The sequence below is a fragment of the Nicotiana tabacum genome, chromosome 2, assembly GCF_000715075.1.
Source record: "Nicotiana tabacum cultivar K326 chromosome 2, ASM71507v2, whole genome shotgun sequence".
Taxonomy (NCBI): Eukaryota; Viridiplantae; Streptophyta; class Magnoliopsida; order Solanales; family Solanaceae; genus Nicotiana; species Nicotiana tabacum.
Window position 1 is genome coordinate 27,274,566 of NC_134081.1, and position 8,708 is coordinate 27,283,273.

The window sequence follows — 8,708 nt, forward strand, 5'->3', positions numbered from 1 at the left end:
ACTAGGTTCATTGTTGCTTGTTAGTTTTATTATTAGAATGATATTTAATTTAATTTTTTTCAATTTCAACATTAAGATTAATTTATAAATTTGAGAAATCATTAGTTAATTTGGATTATATGAACATTTAAGAAGCTATTCAAATTTAATTATTATATTTAAAGACTTATAATAATTTAGAATAAGGATTAATGTGAGATTTCGAGTGTTAAAAAATATTAATTTAAAAAATAAAATATATCAATTAAAGTGCTTTGACACAATGATACGTATATATCTAAAAGGAACCTTTGAAAGAGTATAACTTTGTAACCAGTTTAAATAAATCAAATTGTTTTAAATATATCATTTCTAGATTTCTATTTGTGTAGATGAAATTTGTGTATCGTAGATGGATGTATAATAGGAATCATCCTAATCGTGCGGGGTTGAGGGATGAATTTATTAAAGGGGTTGCTGAATTTATTGCTAAGGCTCAAACAAAGGCAAGGTATATGGACTTGGAGTACGTCGACCTACAGGTCATCCAAACCCACTCTTAGCCAATTCTTCTTCTTCTTCTCAAAATCAAGAACATATGGAAGATATGCGAAAAGAAATTCGTGATTTGAAGAAACAATTGTACTCACAACTCGGAACATTTGTTAAGATGCAGAAATGCATGAGAAAACATGGGCATGATTTATCTGATGATGAGGATGAACAAACTGAATCTGATTTGTAGTAGTTTAGGTGTATGACTTTGGTTGATTGGTAAACTTGATTGTGAGAGACAACTTTATGTTTTATTTTTAAACTTGAATGTGGGCTACTATTTGGATGTTTGTATGCCCAAAATTGTCAGGTTTAATGGATTTGTTGGTTTAGATTGTGTTAATAGTTGGATTTATTGGTTTAGATAGTGTTATAGTTGGATTTGTTAGTTTAGATGTTATATTTGTTGATTGGTTGTTGGCGTTATTGTATTATAATTGTTTGACATGTGGTGTAGCTCAAAATTGAGCAAAATTCTGCTCAATTTTACAGAGAATTCAGACTGATTTCCGACAAAAATGGTCGGACATCTGCCCAGTTTTCTTTTCAAAAATACCTAGATTTCTTGAAACGAATTGAAGTTTGGATTTCAAAACGTTTATAAACGCATTTCCCTCTAATCGAAAGAAAATGGCTTTCCTATCAAAAAGGAGAATAAATATTTTTCTTTTTTCATCATTCCCCATTCTATTTCCCACTCTCATCCTCCACCCCCAAACCTACCCTTACCCCGCACCACCACCACACCCCTGACCACCCCTACTCCTACCCTCACTGACCTACCACCTTTCCCGTTCTTACACATTTCGTCTCTCATAATGTTTGCCGAAATTATATAACTTTTAAAAAATATTTTTTGCTACCTAACAAGTGACTTTGATTGATCATTTTTATTACTTCAATGACCATCTAGGGAATTAACTCGTGAACCAAATGACCCTTTTAAAATATAAACTAATATGAGAAAACATATTACTTAATTAACATATAGAAGTTTATATACATGACACATGTTGTGTTTTAATTAATTTGATATAGACATGAAGTAGAGTAGAGTTTTTCCATCTTAATTGCAAGAATATGACGTTTCTTGTCCGGGTTTCGGCGTTTTTAGACTTAGTTTTGATACATCCTATAGTTCGCTTACCAAATAAATAAATAAATAAAAGAGAAGTTTAAAGAATCCAACAGAAGAATGTTGTAGATTAATTGTCTCAATTCAAATTCTAGTTGAGGTAAAAATATTAGGTTTTTTGTTTTTTTTATGTGTCCAATTTTGGTGGATAAATTTATCTAATACTTATATTAGTGTAAGATAGCAAGTATACTGTAAAATTAGTTGAGATGAACATAAGTTGCCTGGATACTAAAGGGCAACCCGATATATTAAGCTTTTGTTATGCACGGGTTCCAGAGAAGGACCGGACCACAAGAGTCAATTGTACACAATCTTACCCTGTATTTCTGCAAGAGGTTATTTCCATTGTGGCTTTCCGATCGCATGACAATAACTTTACTAGTTGTCCGGACACTATGGTTACAAAAACAAATTGTTGTAGACTAATTTATAATGCAGTTGAATGGTCCAAATTAAAACCTAGATGATCTCATTTAACAGCCACATATATTTTTATTCTTTTCTTTCCCAGCTGCAACTTCTCATGATCTCTTCTGACCTAATGGAACACCTAGAGCCGTAATAAAAGCTGTACGGATTTTGTACTTTCCAGTGAAACTTCCTTGAAATTTCATACTAGAATCCACCTTGAAAGCTACAGTTTCTCTAACTATATATACAGCATCTCTAAAAATAGAAACCATAAACATAGAAAGAAAGAAAAAAACAAGAATATATTGTTGATCAATTACGTAACCATTTCGATAAACTCCATTGAATCTGTGTATCACGTCATCTAAGCTTATTTATCACTTCGACTAAAAGTTCAATATAATATATCATTAGCTATAGATCGAGCACTTCTCTATTTAACCAATCATATCCTGAAGTTTACCGTTTTTGTATTTTTGAAATTGAATTTATGCTTTATTGACTTATTTAGTCATAGTTCCGGGATTAAAAATTGGTGAGGATACATATTACACTACGATTTTGAATCAGAAAAGAGATTTCAAGAAATGACAAATCTATTCGTTCTATCAATAACTGAGCTGGATCTAGTGTATCATAATGGATTTTTACCAAATACTTGCTCTACTATTTTGTCGAAGCCCGGCTGATCTATAATGATCTTGCGTGTCTTTTCGAAGAAAATGATCCTCTATATATGACGAGTTACAATTTAAATAGAACAAAATGACCCTATTATTAATGGATTATTTTTATTAATTTTCATATGATTATTAAGTAAAATAACTTTTATAGAGAACCATCTATAAAACTATTTCCCCTATTTTTTGTATGTTGGTCTGATTATTTTCTAATTAATTTTCCTATGCCCAGCGTACTCGTCCTAAAGACACCCCCCAAACAAGTCAAAATAAAGAAGATGGAAAGAAATTTCCAAACACAAAAACTATGACCTATGATATTGTATCGTATCGAAATGGCCAATTTTTTCAACCATTTTAAGCTCCCAAGTACGTTGATCTTGTTTATTTCCATGCATATATGATATATATATATATATACATTGATTGCTAGCCTTACTTATGTTGCGTATCCTAATCAGAAACTTGGAGCACCAGATGTTTTCAATATTTTATCTGGCCGGGATCTCTTTGGTATGTCTTTTACTTGTGTTTTTTTTTTAATCAGTGTCAGTATGACGGTATCGGCTTTGGAGTCTGATTAAGTCAGGTTTGAACCTGCGAAATTTCACTTTGCAGGTCTTATAAAAGGCGATTCCAGACCCAAGGCTCAAATTCTAAGCGTTAGTTAATGATGATCAAGTACTTATCACTCCGCCACAACGTTTGGTAGTCTAATTACTTGACTCCTTCATTCTTTCTTCTGCTTCCAAATCCAAAAATTTCAATTGATATATTTTTTACACCTTCCCTTTTAAATAAAAAAAATAGAAGAAAATGACAGTCGGTGAAATTTGAAAATTCTTGCTTACCCCCAATTAAAGAACAAGATCGAGAAGTTTAAATATTAATTCAATTTTTTTTCCAAGTTGTCCTTTTTTCTTACTAAGCTTCATTGATCATATATTTTCAGCGGTGAATGTTACGATCTCTTATTTTTCTTTTTAGTGGGCGATAGTAAGTGTTGAGTATAATATTACACATTGATTATAATTTATATTTCTACTCCTACTCATTGATGGTTTCGAATTTTATGGTATTTAATAGTGGTGTTTTAACTAAAAATGATTGCATCCGATCTACAGTTAATTAGTTTGCGATCTAAACACTAGAACTCTTTGCAAAATTATAATAGCCTCCTAGAAGACCCTTCAATTGGTTCGATTAATTTATGTACGCAGATAGCCCAGACTTTTAGTATAATTTTATTTTAATCCGTAGGTTACTCGTCTTGTTTTTCAAATTACTATTCTCATATATTTGGATGGTTACATGCAGTTATCTTTTAGGTCATTTCCCACTTACATAATGTTTTTGCATTATCAATATATAAAAACTAAACTTTAATTGAAAACTTAATAATAACACTTAATTAGTACTCCTAACTTGCTATGACAGTTAAATGATAAAAATATTATAAATAGTTTTTACATTATCAATCCATATAACTTAAAATCCTTATTTCACATCTGCCTTCCCTTGGGCCCTACCAAAGCTTGGTTCTGGGAATTTTCCTTTATTGGCTTCGACCGGTAAAGACAGTTACACTCCACGATCAATCATTTCACGAGTGACTTCATTATATTTTAGTTAAATATAAAAATATCAAGGTACATATATTTGGCACATACACTATAAAAATATAATATTGTGTATGTATATATATTTGGCAAAAGAGAAGATAATCTTCGAGACCTTCATGAAGATGCTATGACTTTCTAAAGACTTTCATGAAGACACTATAACTATATTATTCCCTATTATTATTGTCGTGATTTACAGAGTGTTTACAGAGTAGATTTTAGGAAGAAGAAGACATAGTCATTGAGAGAGAGAGGAAGAGAGCTAAAATTCTGTATATTGTCCTAACTAGTGAATGCTAAGTACATATATTTATACACTACTCTTAATTGTGTAATCTTAACTAATTAACTAACTCCCTAACAACTATTAACGACTAATAACAACTTTTAGATACAAAGACTAAACTACCCTCATATTATTTAACACTCCCCCTCAAGTTAGGTGGTGAAAAAATGTTGATCACACCTAGCTTGGATTTCAAATATTCATGTTGCACTTTGGTTAATCCCTTTATAAGAATAGCAGCAGGTTGATCTGTTGTTGCAACATATTTGGTGATGACAAGTCTCTGTTGAATTCTTTCTCTCATAAAGTGACAATCAATTTCAATGTGCTTGGTTCTTTCATGATAGACTGGGTTTGCAGCTATTTGTATAGTTGATTTGCTGTCACCGTAAATATTGATAGGTAACTGAATCTATGTATCAACTTCTATTAGTAAACCATACAACTAAATGAGTTCAGCTACAGTTGTTGCTAAGCTTTTGAATTCAGCTTCCGCAGAGCTTCGAGATACAGTAGTTTGTTTCTTAGACTTTTATGAGACTAAGGATTCACCAACTTTAACTAGGAACCCTATAACTAATTTTCTAGTCAAAGGGCATGCATCCCAATCTGCATCACAGAAGGCAATGATTGTATTATTCGGTATACTTGATAGCAAAATCCCTTGCCCTGGCTAACTTTAACATATTTTACTATCCTTAAAGCAGCTTATATGTGTGATTTTGGGCTGTTGAAGGAATTGGCTAAGAGTTTGAACTCCAAATGCTATATCTGGCCTGGTTACAATTAAATATTGAAGTTTTCCTATTAATCTTTGATAGAAAGTTTGATCAACCAATGTGTCTTATTCTTCTAAACATTCTGTCTTACCAATGTAGTCATCATACTGCTTAGAGGTTAGTTTGATGTTAACATCAATAGGGGTTAGTGCTGGTTTGGCTGCAGCTAGGCCCACTTCTGAGATTAGTTCCAAAGCATATTTTCTTTTATGCATAGTTATTCCTTGATTACATTTGGCAAACTCAATCCCTAAGAAGTATTTTAGCTCCCCTAGATCTTTCATTTTGAATGCATTATGCAGTAGGTTTTTAGTCTCCTCAATCAATTGCAGACTGTCACCTGTGATTAACATATCATCTACATATACTAGAATTATGGTAGTACCTTCAAATATTTTTCTGATGAATAGAGAATAATCATACTGACTTTGTTTGAAGTTGAATCTCAGCAAGGCTTCACACAGTTTTGCATTCCATTGTCTAGGGGCTTGTTTGAGCCCATACAGGGATTTAATAAATCTACACACAGTGTTCTCCCCCTGACTTTTAAATCCCTGTGGTAATTTCATGTAAATTTCATCAAATAAGTCACCTTGAAGAAAGGCATTATATACATCCATTTGATGTATATGCCACTTCCTTGTAGCTGCTAAGGCAAGAATGGTTCTTACTGTGATTATTTGCACCACTGGTGAAAATGTTTCTTGATAATCAATTCCCTTTTTTTGGTTGTAGTCTTTGGCTATTAATTTAGCTTTGAACCTTTCAAATTCATCTAAGGCTTTATACTTGATTTTGTAAATTCACTTACATCCTATAGGTTTCTTGCCTTTTGGTAGTGTTACAATGTCCCAGGTATGATTGCTCTCAAGTGCTCTTATCTCTTCATCAATTATTTGTATCCATCTTGGATCTAGGATTGCTTCAAAGTAGTTAGTTGGTTCAGTAACTAATGAAGTTGCAGCTACATAGGACTGATATTTAGAGAAGAGATGATCATAGCTGATATATTTGTTCATATATTTATGTATATTGTCCTAACTAGTGAATGCTAAGTACATATATTTATACACTACTCTTAATTGTGTAATCTTAACTAATTAACTAACTCCCTAACAACTATTAACGACTAATAACAACTTTTAGATACAAAGACTAAACTACCCTCATATTATTTAACACTCCCCCTCAAGTTAGGTAGTAAAAAAATATTGATCACACCTAGCTTGGATTTCAAATATTCATATTGCACTTTGGTTAATCCCTTTATAAGAATAGCAGCAGGTTGATCTGTTGTTGCAACATATTTGGTGATGACAAGTCTCTGTTGAATTCTTTCTCTCACAAAGTGACAATCAATTTCAATGTGCTTGGTTCTTTCATGATAGACTGGGTTTGCAGCTATTTGTATAGTTGATTTGCTGTCACCGTAAATATTGATAGGTAACTGAATCTGTGTATCAACTTCTATTAGTAAACCATACAACTAAATGAGTTCAGCTACAGTTGTTGCTAAGCTTTTGAATTCAGCTTTCGCAGAGCTTCGAGATACAGTAGTTTGTTTCTTAGACTTTTATGAGACTAAGGATTCACCAACTTTAACTAGGAACCCTATAACTGATTTTCTAGTCAAAGGGCATGCATCCCAATCTGCATCACAGAAGGCAATGATTGTATTATTCGGTATACTTGATAGCAAAATCCCTTGCCCTGGCTGACTTTAACATATTTTACTATCCTTAAAGCAGCTTATATGTGTGATTTTGGGCTGTTGAAGGAATTGGCTAAGAGTTTGAACTCCAAATGCTATATCTGGCCTGGTTACAATTAAATATTGAAGTTTTCCTATTAATCTTTGATAGAAAGTTTGATCAACCAATGTGTCTTATTCTTCTAAACATTCTGTCTTACCAATGTAGTCATCATACTGCTTAGAGGTTAGTTTGATGTTAACATCAATAGGGGTTAGTGCTGGTTTGGCTGCAGCTAGGCCCACTTCTGAGATTAGTTCCAAAGCATATTTTCTTTTATGCATAGTTATTCCTTGATTACATTTGGCAAACTCAATCCCTAAGAAGTATTTTAGCTCCCCTAGATCTTTCATTTTGAATGCATTATGCAGTAGGTTTTTAGTCTCCTCAATCAATTGCAGACTGTCACCTATGATTAACATATCATCTACATATACTAGAATTATAGTAGTACCTTCAAATATTTTTCTGATGAATAGAGAATAATCATACTGACTTTGTTTGAAGTTGAATCTCAGCAAGGCTTCACACAGTTTTGCATTCTATTGTCTAGGGGCTTGTTTGAGCCCATACAGGGATTTAATAAATCTACACACAGTGTTCTCCCCCTGACTTTTAAATCCCTGTGGTAATTTCATGTAAATTTCATCAAATAAGTCACCTTGAAGAAAGGCATTATATACATCCATTTGATGTATATGCCACTTCCTTGTAGCTGCTAAGGCAAGAATGGTTCTTACTGTGATTATTTGCACCACTGGTGAAAATGTTTCTTGATAATCAATTCCCTTTTTTTGGTTGTAGTCTTTGGCTATTAATTTAGCTTTGAACCTTTCAAATTCATCTAAGGCTTTATACTTGATTTTGTAAATTCACTTGCATCCTATAGGTTTCTTGCCTTTTGGTAGTGTTACAATGTCCCAGGTATGATTGCTCTCAAGTGCTCTTATCTCTTCATCAATTGTTTGTATCCATCTTGGATCTAGGATTGCTTCAAAGTAGTTAGTTGGTTCAGTAACTAATGAAGTTGCAGCTACATAGGACTGATATTTAGAGAAGAGATGATCATAGCTGATATATTTGTTTAGAGCATAAGGTACATTTTGATGAATATTGAGAGACACAAAATCTCTCATCCAGACTGGAGGATGTTTGTCTCTGCAAGATTTCCTGACTTCAGTTGGTGGTTGATACTGTATCTCAATAGTAGTATGTGGTATTTCTTGTGAATTATGATCAGGTTATGTAGGTTCTGTATAGAAATCCACGTTTGTATGTTCTGTATGCATGTCTGTATAGCCTTCGTCTGTGTTGTGCTGATTGTTTGTTTCACCTTTTCCAGTGATGTCACCCTCATTAGTGTTTGTAGCTCATGTTCTATTCTCAAATAATATTATAGGATTATCTAGTTGCATTCCTGAGTCTGGTGTTGTATCAACAAATATTGGTTGAGAGCTATACTCTTTCTTGATAAAGGAAAATATATCTTCTCTAAATACTACATCTC

At 32.7% G+C, this 8,708-nt stretch overlaps 1 long non-coding RNA gene across 1 annotated transcript; it reads left to right on the top strand.

The window, feature by feature from the left end:
* The first annotated feature begins 3,163 nt into the window (after nucleotides 1-3,163).
* On the top strand, nucleotides 3,164-7,975 carry LOC107798509 (uncharacterized). The gene is made up of 2 exons (XR_001650908.2): nucleotides 3,164-3,276; nucleotides 3,382-7,975. It is a non-coding gene; the product is annotated as an uncharacterized LOC107798509 (long non-coding RNA).
* Nucleotides 7,976-8,708: the final 733 nt, after the last annotated feature.